This window comes from Camelus bactrianus, chromosome 7 (genome assembly GCF_048773025.1).
Source record: "Camelus bactrianus isolate YW-2024 breed Bactrian camel chromosome 7, ASM4877302v1, whole genome shotgun sequence".
Classification (NCBI taxonomy): Eukaryota; Metazoa; Chordata; class Mammalia; order Artiodactyla; family Camelidae; genus Camelus; species Camelus bactrianus.
In genome coordinates, this window is record NC_133545.1 from 63,967,111 (window position 1) to 63,985,543 (window position 18,433).

An 18,433-nucleotide genomic window follows, 5' to 3' on the forward strand; every position below is an offset into this window, starting at 1 on the left:
TATTACAATTATCTATAATTACACTATAATTATTAATAGGACATAGAAAGCATAATATTTACCATAATAAATAATCATTAAACATAAGGAATAAATTTCATTGGTAATGCACTCTTTAATAAAGTGGATGGGTCAAAATCCTTACCAAAATATTAGCAAATAGAACCCAACAACACATGAAACAGATTATACATCATGACCAAGTGGGGTTCAGCCCAGGGACACAAGGCTGGTTCAACATACGCAAATCAATCAATGTAATACATCACATCAACAAGAGAAAGGACAAAAACCACATGATCATCTCAATCGATGCAGAAAAAGCATTTGATAAAATTCAACACCCGTTTATGATAAAAACTCTCGCCGAAGTGGGTATAGAGGGAACATATCTCAACATAATAAAAGCTATATATGACAAACCTACAGCCAGCATAGTACTCAACAGTGAAAAACTCAAAAGCTTCCCACTAAAATCTGGGACAAGACAAGGATGCCCACTATCACCACTCCTATTCAACATAGTCCTGGGAGTCCTAGCCACAGCAGTCAGGCAAGAGAGAGAAATAAAAGGGATCCAAATTGGAAAAGAAGAGGTAAAAGTGTCACTATATAACGACGACATGTCACTATATATAGAAAACCCTAAAAGGTCCACACAAAAACTACTAGAGCTGATCAAAGAATTCAGCAGGGTAGCAGGTTACAAGATTAACGTTCAAAAATCAGTTGCATTTCTTTACACTAACAACGAATCAACAGAAAAAGAAAGTAAAGAAACAATCCCCTTTAAAATAACACCCAAAGTAATAAAATACCTAGGAATAAATCTAACCAAGGAGGAGAAAGAATTATACACAGAAAACTATAAACCATTGATGAAGGAAATTAAAGAAGACTTTAAAAAAATGGAAAGATATCCCATGCTCTTGGATTGAAGAATCAATATTGTTAAAATGGTCACACTGCCCAAGGCAATCTACAGATTTAATGCAATCCCTATCAAATTACCCAGGACATATTTCACAGAACTAGAACAAATCATAATAAAATTTATATGGAATCATCAAAGGCCTAGAATTGCCAAAGCATTACTGAAGAGAAAGAAAGAGGCTGGAGGAATAACTCTCCCAGACTTCAGACAATACTATAGAGCTACAGTCATCAAGACAGCATGGTATTGGTACAAAAACAGACATATAGACCAATGGAACAGAATAGAGAGCCCAGAAATGAACCCACAAACTTTTGGTCAACTCATCTTCGACAAAGGAGGCAAGAATATACAATGGAATAAAGACAGTCTCTTCAGCAAATGGTGTTGGGAAAACCGGACAGCAGCATGTAAAACAATGAAGCTAGAACACTCCCTTACACCATATACAAAAATCAACTCAAAATGTATCAAAGACTTAAACATAAGACAAGATACAATAAACCTCCTAGAAGAAAACATAGGCAAAACATTATCTGACATACATCTCAAAAATTTTCTCCTAGAAGAAATAAAAGCAAGAATAAACAAATGGGACCTAATGAAACTTACAAGCTTCTGCACAGCAAAGGAAACCATTAGTAAAACATAAAGACAACCTACGGAACGGGAAAAAATTTTTGCAAATGAAACCGACAAAGGCTTGATCTCCAGAATATATAAGCAGCTCATATGACTCAATAAGAAAAAAATAAACAACCCAATCCAAAAATGGGCAGAAGACCTAAACAACCAGTTCTCCAAGGAAAACATACAAATGATCAAAAGGCACATGAAAAAATGCTCAATATCACTAATTATCAGAGAAATGCAAATCAAAACTACAATGAGGTATCACCTCACACCAGTCAGAATGGCCGTCATTCAAAAATCCACAAATGACAAATGCTGGAGAGGCTGTGGAGAAAAGGGAACCCTCCTACACTGCTGGTGGGAATGCAGTTTGGTGCAGCCACTGTAAAAAAAGTGTGGAGATTCCTCAAAAGACTAGGAATAGACTTACCGTATGACCCAGAAATCCCACTCCTGGGCTTATATCCAGAAGGAACCCTACTTCAGGATGACACCTGCACCCCAATGCTCATAGCAGCACTATTTACAATAGCCAAAACATGGAAACAGCCTAAATGTCCACCAAAAGGTGACTGGATAAAGAAGATGTGGTATATTTATACAATGGAATACTACTCAGCCATAAAAACTGACAACATAACGCCATTTGCAGCAACATGGATGCTCCTGGAGAATGTCATTCTAAATGAAGTAAGCCAGAAAGAGAAAGAAAAATACCATATGAGATCACTCATATAAGGAATCTAAAAAATAAAAACAACAACAACAACAACAACAACAACAAAGCGTAAATACAAAACAGAAATAGACTCACAGACATAGAATACAAACTTGTGGTTGCCAAGGGGGTGGAGGGTTGGAAGGGATAGATGGGATTTTAAAATTGTAGAATAGATAAACAAGATATACTGTATAGCACAGGGAAATATACACAAAATCTTATGGTAGCTCACAGAGAAAAAAATGTGACAATGAATATATATATGTTCATGTGTAACTGAAAAATTGTGCTGAACACTGGAATTTGACACAACATTGTAAAATGATTATAAATCAATAAAAAATGTTTAAAAAAATAAAATAAAGACCAAATTAAAAAAAAATAAAGTGGATGCAGTTGGAGAAAATTAAGAGGCACTAAAATTTACCAGACATCAAAACTATGAACTGGTCCTTCATTTGATGATCAGGGCTTTGAAAACCTAGGCTCAACAGTAAGACTGTGGGTGGAGAATAGTGTTTTTTGTGAAACAAGAGAAGGCTATGGTAGAAGAAAAGGTGGGAAAAAAGATTCCACATGACGCCCAGACCAAGTGTGTGTTTTCAGGAAGATCAATTTTCAGAAAGAACACATCAAAGTTACACATCAAAGTTAAGGATCTGGAAAGAGATTCCCTTAAAACCATCCAGGCCGACACACCTCTTGGAAAGCCTTCCTGTACTTCCCTAAGTGTACACGTTACCCAGTTGTGTGGCAGCTGCATCAGAGGGTCTTATACTCCTTTGGGTGACTGCTAATAACAAATACTTGTTATATTACACAGTCTCTATTTTCTAACACCTCTTTCTATACAGGATGGAAGTGGTACCTTAGATGGATAAAGTAGCTTGCTTTCTCCTGTATTTCATAATAAAATACGATGGGTCAAAGCAGTCAAGATAATTCACATAATAATCAAGAAGGTTTGTGTGAAGCAGTTGGTAAGAAGAAATCCAAATGCTGATAAATTTTATGTAATTTTCTATCCTTTACTCTAAAGTTTGATGGCTTCAAATCACTTGCTACACTCGACAGCGATACACAAATAAGCCTAAAATAGCTACTTTTAAAAACAGACTTAAAGTTGACAAGAGCTTATGACTGGGTTAATATTGCTTACCCTCGTCTAAACGTCACTTTGACAAACTACATGTTTGTCTTGATGACATCTCCCCCTAGGCATATGGCGCTTCCATTAACTCCAGTGTTATCTTTGTAACAGGAGAATATGCCTCATTGTTTTCTGAATATTCATAATTTACAAGGCCTCTCTTTGGTCATGATTCATAACTGAGGGGAAAGATCCCTGCACAGATGCTATCTAGTGTGGGTTTTTTTTCAATTATTATTAATTTCAGGGAACAAACTGTTCTCTTTGAAGTAAACAGTTAAGTCATAATTCAGATTATTGCTGAAAATGTTACTTTATAAAGTATAACATAAAAAATGTTAGTCTAAATTTTATCATGGCAACCTTCGGCAACTGAAACTCTGCAAATATGAAATCATAGAAGAATATAAATTCATGATATTCAAAACCCACTCAGAAAGCATTTTTTAATAGCTCACCTTACATAAGACTCTATGATAGACACACGGAAGATAAACACACTTCAGCCCTTGATTCTGTCACCTAACTGGCATCACAAAATACACAAAGAATCTGAGGGTTATAAGGGGATTTGTGTCCCAAATATTTATCCCCAAACTTAGGTTGTCATAATTCAAAAACTTCCTCTGGAGAACTGACGACTTACAAAATAAGTTCCACAGTCAAATATTCCTCCCTATCTACCCTTCCTGCAGTGACACTAAAATTCAAACAAACCCACTACAAATCTTGCCAAATAGACAATATTTCATGAGATTAATTCAAGTCATTTTGGAAAACTGCTTGTCATATACAAGTCCACAGAAAATGAGGATCTCAGGATTCTCTTTATAATTAAAGATTTAAAAAGCTACAATTTTATAGATGCTTTAGAAGAGAATGAAATGATTACCAAATTTTTAAATTTTTATTTTTAGAAAAATAGAAGTCAATAAACAGGACCCTCTTTATGATTATACTTAAACAAAGGACAGCATATGTGTTATTACACAACTTTCAGGAATAATTATTCCCAAAAACCTTAACTGATTTCTTTTTCCTACTGATCAGCACATTTTTTTTTCTAATTAGTTGCAAAGAAAAACTTAGAATGAACTTTATTTTCATGATTATCAGTTACTTTCTAAAAGACCAAATTCCAATCAAACCTTATATGTATGTCAATCATGAAATGTTGATCTCTGTTATAAGTGGATTCACCTTCAGTGAACTTTTCCCAGTGCTAATTATCCTTGAGCCTCCCATTATCTTTCTAGTTCCAATTAATGAGCAACATTCTAGCCAGACCTAAGCCTACTCGAATGATCTGTGCTTGAAGGGGCTTTCTGCAGTAGAACCTGTTGCCATCTTTCTCCAACTCAGTCCCAGGAGCCTTTCCTGGCACCAAGTGTGTGCTGTGTACTCCTCTTTGGCCTTTGTGCGTGGTGGCCCAGTCAAGCCAACTGCTGAGCAAGACACACATCTCCCCAGCCCATGAGTCTTAATGGATTTTGTTGTTAATCACTCTGGAATAGACAAATGTAACTGTCAAAAAATTTTTACAATAGTGACCCCTGGTCTAAAAATCTTAAATTCTTCCTGGAAAGCTAAAACATACTCTCCTTTTATTTACTAGACAAATTTGAACTTTAACTCATAGGACAGCCTCGCCGCCACGACCAGCACTCTCTACACCCTCTTCATGCCTACTCAGGTGGGCATGCTGCCTTTCTGAGGAGCTCCAGGCAAGAAGTCACCAAGTAAGGTAGGGCATTTTTCCACGTTCAGTCATTCACGAATCATTTGCTATTACTTTTACGATGCAGAGCAGCTAATGAATTCAGAGGCATTAAGTGAGCGGCTTGGAAAAAAAAGTCAAATCTTTGATACTTCCACAAGAACAGGGGTTCCCAACCCTATCAGACCAGCTTTTGGTAGCAAACCTTTGGAATCCACAGAGTGTATACACACAGAGGAATGGAGAAAACTGCAATATAAAGGCAAATAAAGGCGAGTAGCTTTTACTGTCTTTCATGTGTGTAAATTATGTGTATACATATTCTAAGATGCAAATAGGCATGACTACACTAAATGATTTAATTATGTAAAATGCTTGCAATGAATTTTAATGAGTATATTTGAATTTAAAAGAAGTAAAATTCATTCACTTGAGTATTTTCAACACTTTTTATTGGGTATTTTTAAATAAAAGCTATGTGTGTGTGTGTATACACATAAAGGTATATTCATAATCCTAATACTGCCCACAAATGTGTACAGGTACAATTCAAATACCAAGCACTGCTACAGGTCTTGGGATTTGCCAAAACGGTGGACATATCTTTGGAAAGTTACTAATAAATCCAAGTACAACTTCTGAAGTATTTGGCAGTTACATTCCTGAAAATTTCAGAATATATTAAAACTGGGTCAAAGAAATTTTGGGTCTTTATATGCTAAATGGGGTTAGGTTTTTGGCTCAGGTAATCATAGAAAGGTTCTTTTTTTTTAACAACTGACTCTCCAATAGTGATATTCTAAGATTTTGCAGAATGCACATAATAAGCTTTCACATGGTTGGCTATTGCTCTGTATACTGCAAAATGTCTAGCACCTCCTGCTCTCCACCCACCAAACATCAGTGGGCACTCCATTCTTTTGGACAACTAAAGTCAGTTCCCACCAACTTTCAAAACACTCCGTGAAGAAGCAGTACCACTGCCACTGAGACCTGCTGAATAAAGCTGTCCTAGAAGTACTGGCTGAAAACAAAGAGGCACCAGACCTGGGCCAAGTACTAGGGACAAAGTGGTGAAAAAACAGAGCTTGGACACAGTGGAGAAAATGACATTAAACAACTACCCAAGTAACTATGTCCCTACAATAGACTGAAAGTGCTATGAAAGAAAATTAATAAACTAGTAATTTAGATAAGGGGGTGGCATCAGACTAGAAGTTCGTGGATCAGTAAAAGTATCTCTTTTTTATTAACTTGGAGACTTAAGTTTGTCAGCTTTTTAATTTTGCCATGAAAGATCATTTTTTAAACAATAATAACTACCATTTACAATCACCATGGTAACAGAAGGCGGGAAAGAAGTTATTTCTGACTTTTTAAAAAACAGATAAAACACAAGAGTGCTTTTAGTGTAGTGGAAAACCTTACTCACTACATTATTATTTTTCTCTTTTTATTGCAGGCTGATAAAAACTTATCAAACATTGGCATTTTGCGATCACAGCACAAGATCCTTGCTGCTCCAAGTGTGCTCTGTGGACTGGCAACACCAGCATCACCAGAAGATTTTTGAGAAATGCAAAATCTCAGCCTCAGACTTACTGCATCAAAGTCTGTTAACGATACCCCCAGGTGACTCACATCCAAGTTGAAGTTTGAGAAACACTAGACTACAGACCCTCCAATGACTGAAATTCAGCCATAATCATTTACTATGAAGATTTTTAAATGATCTTAATACTCGAGAACCTTCGTCTCAAAGAAGGTTAATTGAGGGAGTCCAGAAAAACAAGTGCACAAGATGAAACATAAAGCATCGTAAAGACCAACCATCTTTCACCTTTTAAACCTGATGACCTTGAACAGTTATGGGGGCCAGGGGCACAACGGAGTGTCAAGCACAAACAACTCACAGCCTTGCAGTAGACGGCAGAAGCATGAAACAGAGCTCCCCAGCTTCCATGTGAGAGAGAGAACACATCCTGGAGTGGTGCTAAACGCTGAGTCTTGGTCGGACTGCTAACTCTCACCATACAGGACAAAGCAGTTTTTATCACTAGCAGTCAATAAGTCAGCCAACTGTTTAGGTGACTCGACACGTGCTACATTTTAATTCACGTTTCAGGTTATTTTGTCCCACAATTGGTTTTCTAACAAAGGAAATCTCTCGAGATATACGTTAATTACTGGCAAAGACAGGAGGCACAGACTCAGGCCTATTTTCTAAGGCATTAAAGGAAAAATAATTGCCAGTACGGTGCAGTGCTTTTTCAAGACATACGAAAAGGTGCAGTGTAGACCTCTGCTGATCTATGAGGTAGCTGCCAGCTACATGTGGCTAGTGACTGAAATGTGGCAGTCCAAACTGAGACATGCTGTTAAGTAAAATATACACAAGAGAATTTTGAAAACTTAGTCGAAAAAAAAGTTAAATACCTCAATAATAATTTTATATTGACTACATGTCCAAATTATAATATTTTGATATACTGGGTTAAATAACATGCTAAAACTGAAGTCACCTACTAAAACTGATGTGACTACTAGAAAATTTTTCATTTTCTAATAAATTTTAACGTGGCTTGCATTATAGTTCTACTAGATACTATAGGCCTAGACGCTCATTAGACTTAGACATATATAGATCTTAAATTTTTTTTAAAGTATGTAAATCGATAAATCCTAAATTCTTGAGAATAACTGCAGAAAAAGTGTATTTAGGAGGCAGCAAATTTTAAAAGGGACAGAAAGTGTTCAGCAGATCTTTTTATTTTAACAACTGCTGAGAGGAAAGCCCTTTCTGAAATCGGGGTCCCTGAATTTACATTCAAAGAGAGACTTATCAAGTATTTAACAAAAACAGAGCAAGGGGAGGTGCTGATACAAACTGAAGTGCAATCCCAGTGGTGATGAGTTCTCTCAGGGTCCAGGAATGCAGAGGAGTGGAAAAAATAAACAGATTCCACTGACAATAGCCAATAATTTCCTGGCCAGAGCTACTCCAATAACTAAACCTTCCCACCTCTCAACTGGGGAAGGTAAAACCACAATCTCAAAACTTGACTAGATCCAGAAAGGTGCTACACGTGGAGCACCGCCAGGGGCTGACCCTGTGGAGCTGCAGAGATGAAACTGTAAGTGAAAGTGAACTCCCGGTTCTTCTTCCACAGTACAAAGAGAAACAGAAAAATTCCATGGGATTAAAAAGAAGACTCAAAACTTACTTTTTTAAATATGAAGACCTTACAGACCAGTGTCAAAACAGCATCCCCAACACTGGAAAATGGTGCTGGGTCGGTGAGTTTGGGAGTGAGGCTACGAATATGCAGCAAGCAAAGGAGCCGAAGCCATCTCCAATCTGGGCAGATTCCTCTCATTCCCTGCCCGGGAACAATCCCATCACTTAGGAAATCTGGATCTCTGCCAACACACTGCTTCTGCAGTCTGCTGGGGGATGGGTGAGGAGGGTGGAAATGTCTGGGCAGCTGGCTTTTATCACAAAGCCTTCTCTCTTCGAAAGGCTTATAATGAGTTTCCTAGACATGATATAACGCAGTATTTTAAGTGATTAACAGTACAAAAATATCACATTTAAAAAATAAATGTCCAAGGTATGAGGCCAATAACTACATAAATGCAGTCTGATGCAAATATTAAAATGTTACATTCTTGTGGTTTTTAAAATTCCTTTCATTAGGCTTAACCTCAGCAGATCCATACAGGAGAAAAAGAAACTAACATTTTGAGTCGTCATAGAGGCATCAGGTACTTCCCTATCTTATACCACTGAAAAACGACTCACTTTCGATAGGAATTTACTGTGAGGCATCCACGTAGGATCATGATCCTACCAACTCTATGACGCAGGTATGATTATTAGCCCCTGTTTCAAGAAGCATGAAGAGGTTAAAGTATCACACAACCAAGAAGTGTTGGAGCCTGGATGTGACTGCAGGTTTATGACACCAGGCAGATCAACACTAGCGTCCTGATTTCTGGCCCAGTTCACAAAACTGCCTCACAGCCTTTACTCTCAGATGAGGATACGGAGACTCAGGGGCTGGAGAGACGGTCGGATCACTGGAATAAAGGTGCTAAATGGTGGAACACGGGCTCGAATCCATATCTAACATTGAATTCTTCCCACAAGCGGCCTCCTGTTTCACCAAACCTTTGCCCCAGTTTGTAATGCTGTCACAAGTATTCTCTCCCTATTCCCAAGGGGATAGTTGCTAGCCACTTCTCCCTTCTTTTCTCTTAGCCAAACGGCCTACATTCCCACTAAAGTTTGAGCTGTTGGCTCTTGAGGCATCTGAAAAATACAAAATAGGATTTATGCTCTTCACAGCTATGTCAGATGAAGTATTCAGACCTATAAATCTGTCACGGAATATGGAAAATAAAATACATTTATCTGAATGGACAAATTAGTGGGTGATTCATATTAATATTGCAACATAGAGAAAATTACCATTTTGAAATCCACATTACTGGAGCTCTTAGGTCACACACTGCCCCTGATTTGATCCTGAATGCAATGTCTTCAAATCTTGACTCTCTCAGGTGAAGCACAATAATGGGGAGAGGGTAGAAGAACAGGAAACCTCAGTTTCAGGCCCAGCTCCACCATGAGAACAGAGAACAGGTGGGGCACAGCACTCACTTTCTGGGAATGCAATTTTCCCCTCTCCAAAACAAGGATGAAAATATTTAGCCACTACTTCACAGAGTTGTTGCAAGAACTGACTGAAACAACATGTGAAACTGTTTTGTAAACTCTGAAGCCCTGCAAAACTGGCTGTGAATATGCGGTAACACTCCTGTCTGATATCAGGCAGCATGAGAAGGGGTTTCAGGACTTCTGATGACGGCAAAGTGGGAGACAGGGGTCTTTCCCTCTTCTCCTACATGCCCAGTAACTCACCCTCCAGGTGAAATTATCACTGGATTTTCAGGTTCAAGAGCTGCATTCTCATACAATGGTGAGAGATAATAATAAACTGACTTAAATAAAAGCCTTGAGAACTCCAGGAAGGCACATCATCACTGGAACCACCTTCCTAATCAGGTCTCCAAGGGACGCTGGATGCTCTAGAGGAGCTTTCACTGCTGGACCTTCCAATCAAGTGCAAGGTAGGTGGAGATTCTGCCTTACAATTACTTAAAAATGAATTGACATGCACAATGCTTAAGTGTTTTATCTTTTTAAAAAATAAACTGGAAAAAAGTTTAAGAAAACAAACATAATACCTTAAAATCTAATGCTCTGAACATGTCAGATACTCCTTTTCAGATTTTTTATTTCGGTTCCTGGTGTCACATTATCAACATGCCAATACCCAAGTCTGCTACCAAACCTGTCAAAGAGATGCACTGATGGAGAATAGCCCTTTAGAAAGAGGAGCAAAACAGCTAAGATCGTCAAATTCAACTACAGTAACAGCTGCCCCTGTCTTAAAATAAAAGATGCCAAATTATTGGTATTCATGTGGTTAGACCATACCCTCAGAAGGCACAGAGGCACCCTTTCAGGCTGCAGCAGAAATCCTTTTAAGCCATTTGACATCCCACACCGTGCAGTTTAAACGTGCACATATGTCTCAGTTAAGGGCAGAAAACACAGGATTACAAATCCCAGGGAAAAAATTTTAAAGAAGACAAAGAAAAATGCCAAAAACTTTAAAATAAATAAATAAAAGACAGAATTTTTTTTATTATAGTACAAGGAAGCCTGCACATTGACAAATTAATGATGGAAAGTATGAATATTCATTGCACAATAGTCATAAATAGAATTAAGGAATACTAGAGAGTGCAGATGGGGCAAAAACTCAAAAACTTTCAAAAGAAAAAGAAGAAAGAAAGAAAGAAAACACATACAGCCTCAAGACAATATTATTTAAGTAAGGGTCGCTGGGTGGAAACTTTGATCGAAGATAAGACGGACAGTAAAGAAAGAATTTCCTTACACAAAGGTAAATAAATAAACAGTATAAACTACCCAGAATGACAGGAAATGCTTTCAGTAAAAACACATTCAGGACAGTCTTTGCTTAGGATGTTTGGGATAAGAATGACACATCCCCCTAATCACTACCGAAGTTAGTAAGAACTGCCCCGCCCTCACACCCCCAACTCCCCACTTAGAGAAAGGACAACCCCAGACAAAAATCCAGTGCACTGATGAGCAATCTCCAATGTTTAATTTGTATGTATCTTGGGAATAAGGAGGAAAAAACCAAAGATACAAAGAGAATTAACCCCAAAACACATGCTCATGAATCACAGAGTGTGTTTCCCCCATTACACGCTAGCGACTTCTGGGAAAGGTTACCACACTGGACCAACAGTTTTTCTAGAGGTCAGTTTCAAGATAAGCGCAGAAACCCCATAAGCTCTAGATGAGCAAAAACACTGTCGCACAAATGGACAGTCATTTTATGTTTTTAAAATACGTGCACAGATTACTCTAAATAAGTGTTTCCAAACTAACCATAGGGGCAAAAAGACACGAGTACTAAATTATTGACAACGCATAATACCTGGCCAGTACTCTTTAATTAGATGAGAAAGAATCCTTTAGGCAAATGCCACAGGATTGACGGGACTGGAGGAAGCACCCACCCTAAGTGGGAAAATCAATCTGTTTGCAGCGCTTTCATTTTGTTTCTCAATTAGTCCCAGAGCCAAGGGCTACCCTAATACACTCTCAGCATTCATTTGCAACTTAAAAGTCACACAATTCTACAGTAAACGGAACTCAATCGTCATTTAAATGCAAGGAACGTTCAGTGCTCACTTTAAAAGGCCAACAATCTAGCAGGTCCCTCCCAGCTGCTACTTGAGCTGTCGGGAAGGGGGTCGTCTAGGTCTCCCCCAGTTCTGCCACTTAGCTAGCCCCAGGAACCTGGGCTGGTTGCTTAACTTCTCTAAACCTGTTTCCCCATCTGTAAAAGCAGAAATAATAATGCCAATATTATAGGGAAGACAATAATGTACACAAAGAGAAAACATTTAAGGTTTTTTTTTCCCAAGTCTCATCATCAATAAATGGTGAATTCTAAAAAAGAGAGAGAGAGAAAATAAATCTCATGTCTGAATTATGGAAATAAATTCACCAAAAAGATCCCCAAAATTATGGTCCGTTTATTATTCAAGCAACACTTATTCAGCCCATAGCAGATGCTGAACAACTATGTCGAAAAAACGAGGTCTAGAGAGAGGGAAAAATGCATCTCTGTCCCCAGGAGCCTTTGGCCCCCAAAGGAAAAATAAGAGATGATTTTAAAGATGTGAATATCTGTTCAAACAGGTCCCAAGATCCTGACAATAAGCACCTCTGAGGGGAGAATATCTAACAAGGACAATCCCCCAATTCCTCAACACATGGACATAGGACACACAGAATAGGGACAAGGGGGCCACCCTGCCAACAATGAATAGATTCCAGGAAAAATGCTGGTAACCAAGAAAGAGAACCAAATAGACATTAGCAGGAGAAACCTGCGGGGGCGGCACCAATCCAGAAGTGGAAAAGCAGGGGAAGACTCTCCTCCTTCTGTATCTGGGGTGATCAACACAGATCTTCTAGAAATTCCTGTCACCAGATGCACACTGTAGATGTGACGTATGCAAGCACTGTTTCCTACTAAAACATCGGTTAAGAATGCTCACAAACATCAAGCTGTCTTCTGTCTTCTGTGAAATCCCATCCACCAAAACCCACGGAGCTCACAAACCCCGCAGTGGACGTTCCCTTCCTGCCAGATCCAGTCAGCACAGGGTCATGACAAGGCCACTGAGATGGGGGAGGGTGGGGGCAGGGACAGGAAGAAGACTAAGTTTGGACTGCACCATTTCCCCGTCTTTAAAATGAGGTGGTTCCTAAAACGATACCACTGGGTGCCAGGATAAAGCTAGCACCCTGTGGCCCTCAGCTTGTGTCCCACAGAAGTGAGGGCTCACACGGAGAGAAGTGTGACATAAATGTCACCAAGCACGAGGGATGCTGTGAGTGCCTCAATCAAGCCCTGGGAAGTAGAGTGCCCGCTCTGTGCCAAGTCTGTTAAAGGATTTACAAGCATTATCTGATTAACCATCATAACACTGCCAGTAGAGATTATGATCCTTGTTGTACAGATACCAAAAAAGGAGGTGCACATAGATTGGGTGGGGGGAGCCCCAGCTGGAAGATGAGAGAATCAAGATCTCAAAGCTCCTGCTCCTGTGCTTTCTACTCTCCACTCAGCTTCAGAGGGAGCCCAGGGTAAGGTGGGGCGACACAGCCCTGGTGAGAGAGCACACACAGTCACAACCAGGACAGCCAGCGCCAACCACTTGAAAATAAGGATCTCGAAGAAAAATACCCAGCCCATCAACCACTGCATCAATAGTTCCTGAGACTCCTCTCCGAATTGGTGAGCCTCGCTGATCCTGGATATAGTGGTAGACATCTCACTAAAAGTTCATAAGCATCTGTCAGGTTTCTGACTAGGTAAAAATACCCTGCCCTAATGGCAACATCTTGCAGAACACACTCATGTCTTTCAACACAGAAACATTGAACATACAGACTTCCAAGACCAAAAGAATGACAAGAAGATAATGAATAAAAAGGTAGCTCTTTTTTAAAAATAAATGTAATAATTCCTCAAAACAGCCTTCAAATAATCACACATAATCGGCAGTTCTCTAACACAGAAAGCTTAAAAACTCACCAACAAAAGTTACTGTAAGACATATTTGAGGACCCTTTGGTTATTAAATATCTAGAGAAGTTGAAATAATCAATACTTTATGCTCAATTTTTTTTAATTTTGAAAAAATACTCACTTGAGACCTGAGGAAAAACAATAGCTTCCATTTAGAAAGTTACAAGCATCAAGAGAGAAAAAAACTGATAAAATCATCTCATGTAATACTGGGAAGGAAGTGATAAAAAATCATTTGCAGATGGCATGATTATATACCTAGAAAATCCAAAGGCAAACTCTGAAAAACAGTGGAGCCAATAGAGTTGAGTAAGATAGCAAAACACAATATAAATATGTAAAAGTCTCCAGGAGCAAGCAGAAACAATAAAAATTAATTTTCATTCTTAACTAGCAATTATCTTTAAAAAGATGTCTCAAAATAGCATTGCTGACAAATGAAAAAAGCAGGATACAGAAATTTTAAAAATTACAATACTTTGTGAAAAGATCTTTATTTTTTAAAAGAAAAAAAAAGGCTTAAATGATAGTGGAGCACACCATGTTCCAAGATGAAAGAAAAGAAACTGTAAACGTTCTGTAAAGGGTATTTTTTAATAGTACTGAAAGAAAACTTTTTACCAAATATACAACTTAATTTTTTTAATTTCCAATTTTCTATATCATCTGTATTTTTTTATTTTTTCATTAATGACCAAGTGTTATTTCATAATGAAATATATAATGGTATTAGAATTAATAATGATAAGAAATATCAAAAGTTTTCAAATGTAATCTTGGAGTTCTGAGGTTGTATTTTAAATAAAATTTCCAGTTTTCTTAAACCCCTAAGTATGTGCCAACTGAGTTGGTAGAAATGAGTTTAACAAGATTGATCAGTAGACACTGAGAAACAGGAAAAAAATGACTAAGCTTCATTTCTTTCCCTTCCTTTAGTTATAAAAGTATTTTGAAGCAAAAACAAACAAACAAACAAAAAAATAGGGTTACAGCAGGGATCAGCACATCCTACTAGTCACTCGTCTCCGAAGTGAAATGCAAATGGAAGAGGAAACTAGTTAGAGACTCTCACGTGTGAGTTAAATGGTCCCCAAACAAACAGCAGGAAGGGCTGGCAAATACATTCATTTTAAAAGTAAATATTAACTTAATGAGCTTGGTGACCGGAAAACCGATACTGCTCTCCTGAGATTTTTACTTCCCTGCTCCTTCTCATCAAAAAGAAAAAACACTAAGAAGGCATACATTCTCCTATTTCTGACCCCAACAAGTACTAGAGTAGAATCTAATGTCACTCTTTATGTCTGTGTCCTCAAAACTTCCCCACACAACTGGTGGCAAAAACAGAAAGACAAAGGACATCAAACAATACAAATGCCACAACTAGCCTGTGAAATGCCGTGGTGGGGCATAAGGAAGTTCAAGTCTTTTTTTCAGGGGCCATCATTCTTTGTCCAACTGCAGAACAGGGCCCATCTGTATAAAGCACCTGCATTGCCTGCCTGCTACTGCACACTTCTTCTACCCTTCCCCACACAGTCACACACCAGAAAAGAATCACGTCTGTTATTGTGGCACAAGCAGCCAAAAGATCACTAAACTGACTGGCCCTGGTGCCTGGGCTGAGAAAGAGCTCAGGGCAAAGAAAGCCCCGTGGCTGGGAGCTGGACCATCTGCTTCAGAGAAGATGGAGCTGACTGTCCCCAGCAAAATCAAGAATTTTCAGGAAAAATAAAAAGAAAGAAGAAAACCCACTGATGCTGAAAGCATAAAGAAGCGGAGAAAGCAAGAAAAAAGTGGTCTCTTTTCTCAGCACGTACCCTACCAGTAAAAAGGAATACGAAGCATTCAATGCCTCTCTCCACACCCACTTATAAACTTTTCTTCTTACTAAGATCTAACTATCAAAAAGATCTGCCTGTTTCCTATTTTTAGTCTTTACAAACATTTCAGTTGTCACAATATGAAATAAAAATGAAGCTAGAGTCATTTCACATGCAGCAGCTAATAACCCAAGTGCAGAGTCAGGATTTGAAGAAAAGTCATGCATTTAACATCTGACATTTTCTGTTCAATATTAACTATTTGCCTTGTTTAAGGAAGGCAATGCCCACCCATTGAAAGATGTTCTGCCACTGTTGTCTGAACATCCCAGCTGAAACACACACCAGCATCGCTCTCATAATGCTTCCCAGCTCAAACCAATCTGCAGGCAGGCTGGTGATCCAGGGTCCCTCAACCAACAGTTAACCTTCCATAACCTTCACTGTCTGCAGAGCCCTAATGTCTAACAGGAAATTCCATTAAACTACCAAAGGATCAAGCTTATATCTCAAAAGAATTCCATCCATTTCCCCACCCATATCTAGATAAAAATGGCAGTACCAGCACAGTTTTAACATAAGCATGAAAGTGAAATCTAAAACATAAAGAGGAGTTTAGAAAAGACCTCCTTGATCTCACACTAACCAACCATGTTCTCTTTGGCAACTTACTTAATATGCCTGGACCCCAGTTTCCTCTGTAAAACGGGTGTCACTTGGCCCGCAAAGGACATAGCTCCATTAACAGGAATCTTTTAGGTTCACACACTCTTTGTCTCATTAGGAAAATCATTTATCTGTCAGAATCACAACCAAACATCAGTTGCATCTTTGTAAGAACGTTGGGCCCCTTCTCCATCCACCCGCTGCAAACCACGCATATCCCATAGCGCTGTGTATTATTTTTCCCTTCTCCTGGGAAACAGCCTAGTAAAATGCCAAGCACACGCTGGAGTCAGAGAGACTAGGCTGGAATCACAGATTATCCACTTTCTAGAGAGGGTCTTTGAGCAAGTCATCACTTCAATGAACCTCAATTTCCATATTAGCCCTTTATTGTTTTTCCTTTTTTTCAGATGTTTCTCCCACGCAGAGGACACCTATTTTTCACAGAGCTGAGATCATACTACGTATACAATGGTCATTTTCACTTAATACTATGATTTTCATTTTCTGCTTTTTAACATTTCATAAATTTTCTGCAATGAGCATACTTAACTTTTCTTAATAAAAATATTAAAACTATTCAGTGAAAAATCTGTAACTGTGATAAAAACAGAAAATTCTGAACCAGACAAAAAGTCCAGGGTGAGTTCAATACGCTATGTTGCCTGAAAAAAAAATACTAAAATAGAGGGAAATGCATATATAAAATAACATAATAAGAGAAACACATGGAATGCTGTAGATACTAAAAGTGAATCATCTGAAATTGTGGTCATCCAATTAATGTCATTCATATGAGTTGTAAGATTTTTATCTTCTAATAACTGTAGAGAAGTTAATGTAAAGGCAGATCCTTGTACCTTGCAAAGTACATATTTATTTATTTTTTTCCTTTTATGACCAAAGCACCTTTTTGTTGCACATGTAACACATCATTTAGATAAAGTAATTCAAACCTCTTGGGGAAAGTTCTAAAGCTCAATTAGGACATCTGGGAACAGGCCATATGTTACCAACTCTTTTGCACACCTGAACCCCAATATCTAATGACCCAAGGATGCTCATTTATAAAATTAAATAGTCTGCCTTTTAAGAGAAGAGAATCAAGCGCTGCAGAATATTCTCCATTGTATTCACTTGAAAACAATATAAAGAGAGCTATATAGCTATAGAAGATTTAAATAAATGAGCACTTATAATACAGAAGATGATGTAATTCATGCCCTAAATGACTATTACTAACACACAATTTTATCTTATCAATCTTATCTCTTCTTTATCTATAATGTTTTTAATCAATGAGATTTTCATTAAAATTGAAAAAATCGTAAGAACCATACGTTACTCTTACTCATTTTTACCTGTTATAGAATATCATCTACTTTCCTTCTTTGTTAAAAACTTCTTCATCACAGTCTGAGTTTTTCTTTTGGCTAAAATATCTGGAAGGGGGGAAGGAACAGCTCAGTGGTAGAGTGCTGTGTGCTTAGCATGCACAATGTCCTGGGTTCAATCCCAAATACCTTCATTTTAAAAAATCAGAAAGAAATAAACCTAATTACCCCCTAAAAAGAAAAGGAAAACAAAAAAATCTGGAAAATTAATGTGATGTTAAGAAATACATAAGTGTAGAATAGGGCTATAATGTCTGAACCAAAAATCAGGCTGCATGATCTGAAATCAAGAGCTGTTCAAAAAAATTCAGACTGCATGTGACTATACCAATATCCATCTCCAACTCGTTTCTAATGGTTCAGTAATACATATTTTAGAAGAGTGGCTCTCAATTATTTCTATCATCCGAACACACTTGTAGGACATGACACACTCAAAAACTAATCTGTGCTAACTGCTGCAGTAGTATTCTTAAGGCATGTGGTTAGGGGTAGAGGGAAGTGAAGACGCCCGCATGAAAACCTTCAGGAAGCATTTAGAAAACTCTCATTCTCCACATCATCACAGTTTTATAGAGCTGGTGCAATCTCCTTTTTTGAAAATCCTTTAGAATAAAACAAATAATGCTCTAAGATAACTAAGTTACAGTCACAGCCCAGACTTTAAGGCAAGGAACAGACTAG

General features: G+C 38.1%; 1 protein-coding gene across 4 annotated transcripts in view; it reads right to left on the minus strand.

Moving 5' to 3' along the window:
• Positions 1-18,433, minus strand: part of CDK14 (cyclin dependent kinase 14) — a 610,838-nt gene that overhangs the window by 450,572 nt on the left and 141,833 nt on the right. The window contains exon 1 of one of the 4 annotated variants that reach the window (XM_045519923.2): positions 8,380-8,525. The exons of the other annotated variants lie outside the window; for them this stretch is intronic. The gene's annotated coding sequence lies outside the window, so the exon portion shown is untranslated. Of the gene's footprint in view, positions 1-8,379; positions 8,526-18,433 lie in introns of those variants that run through there. 4 annotated transcript variants of the gene reach the window in all.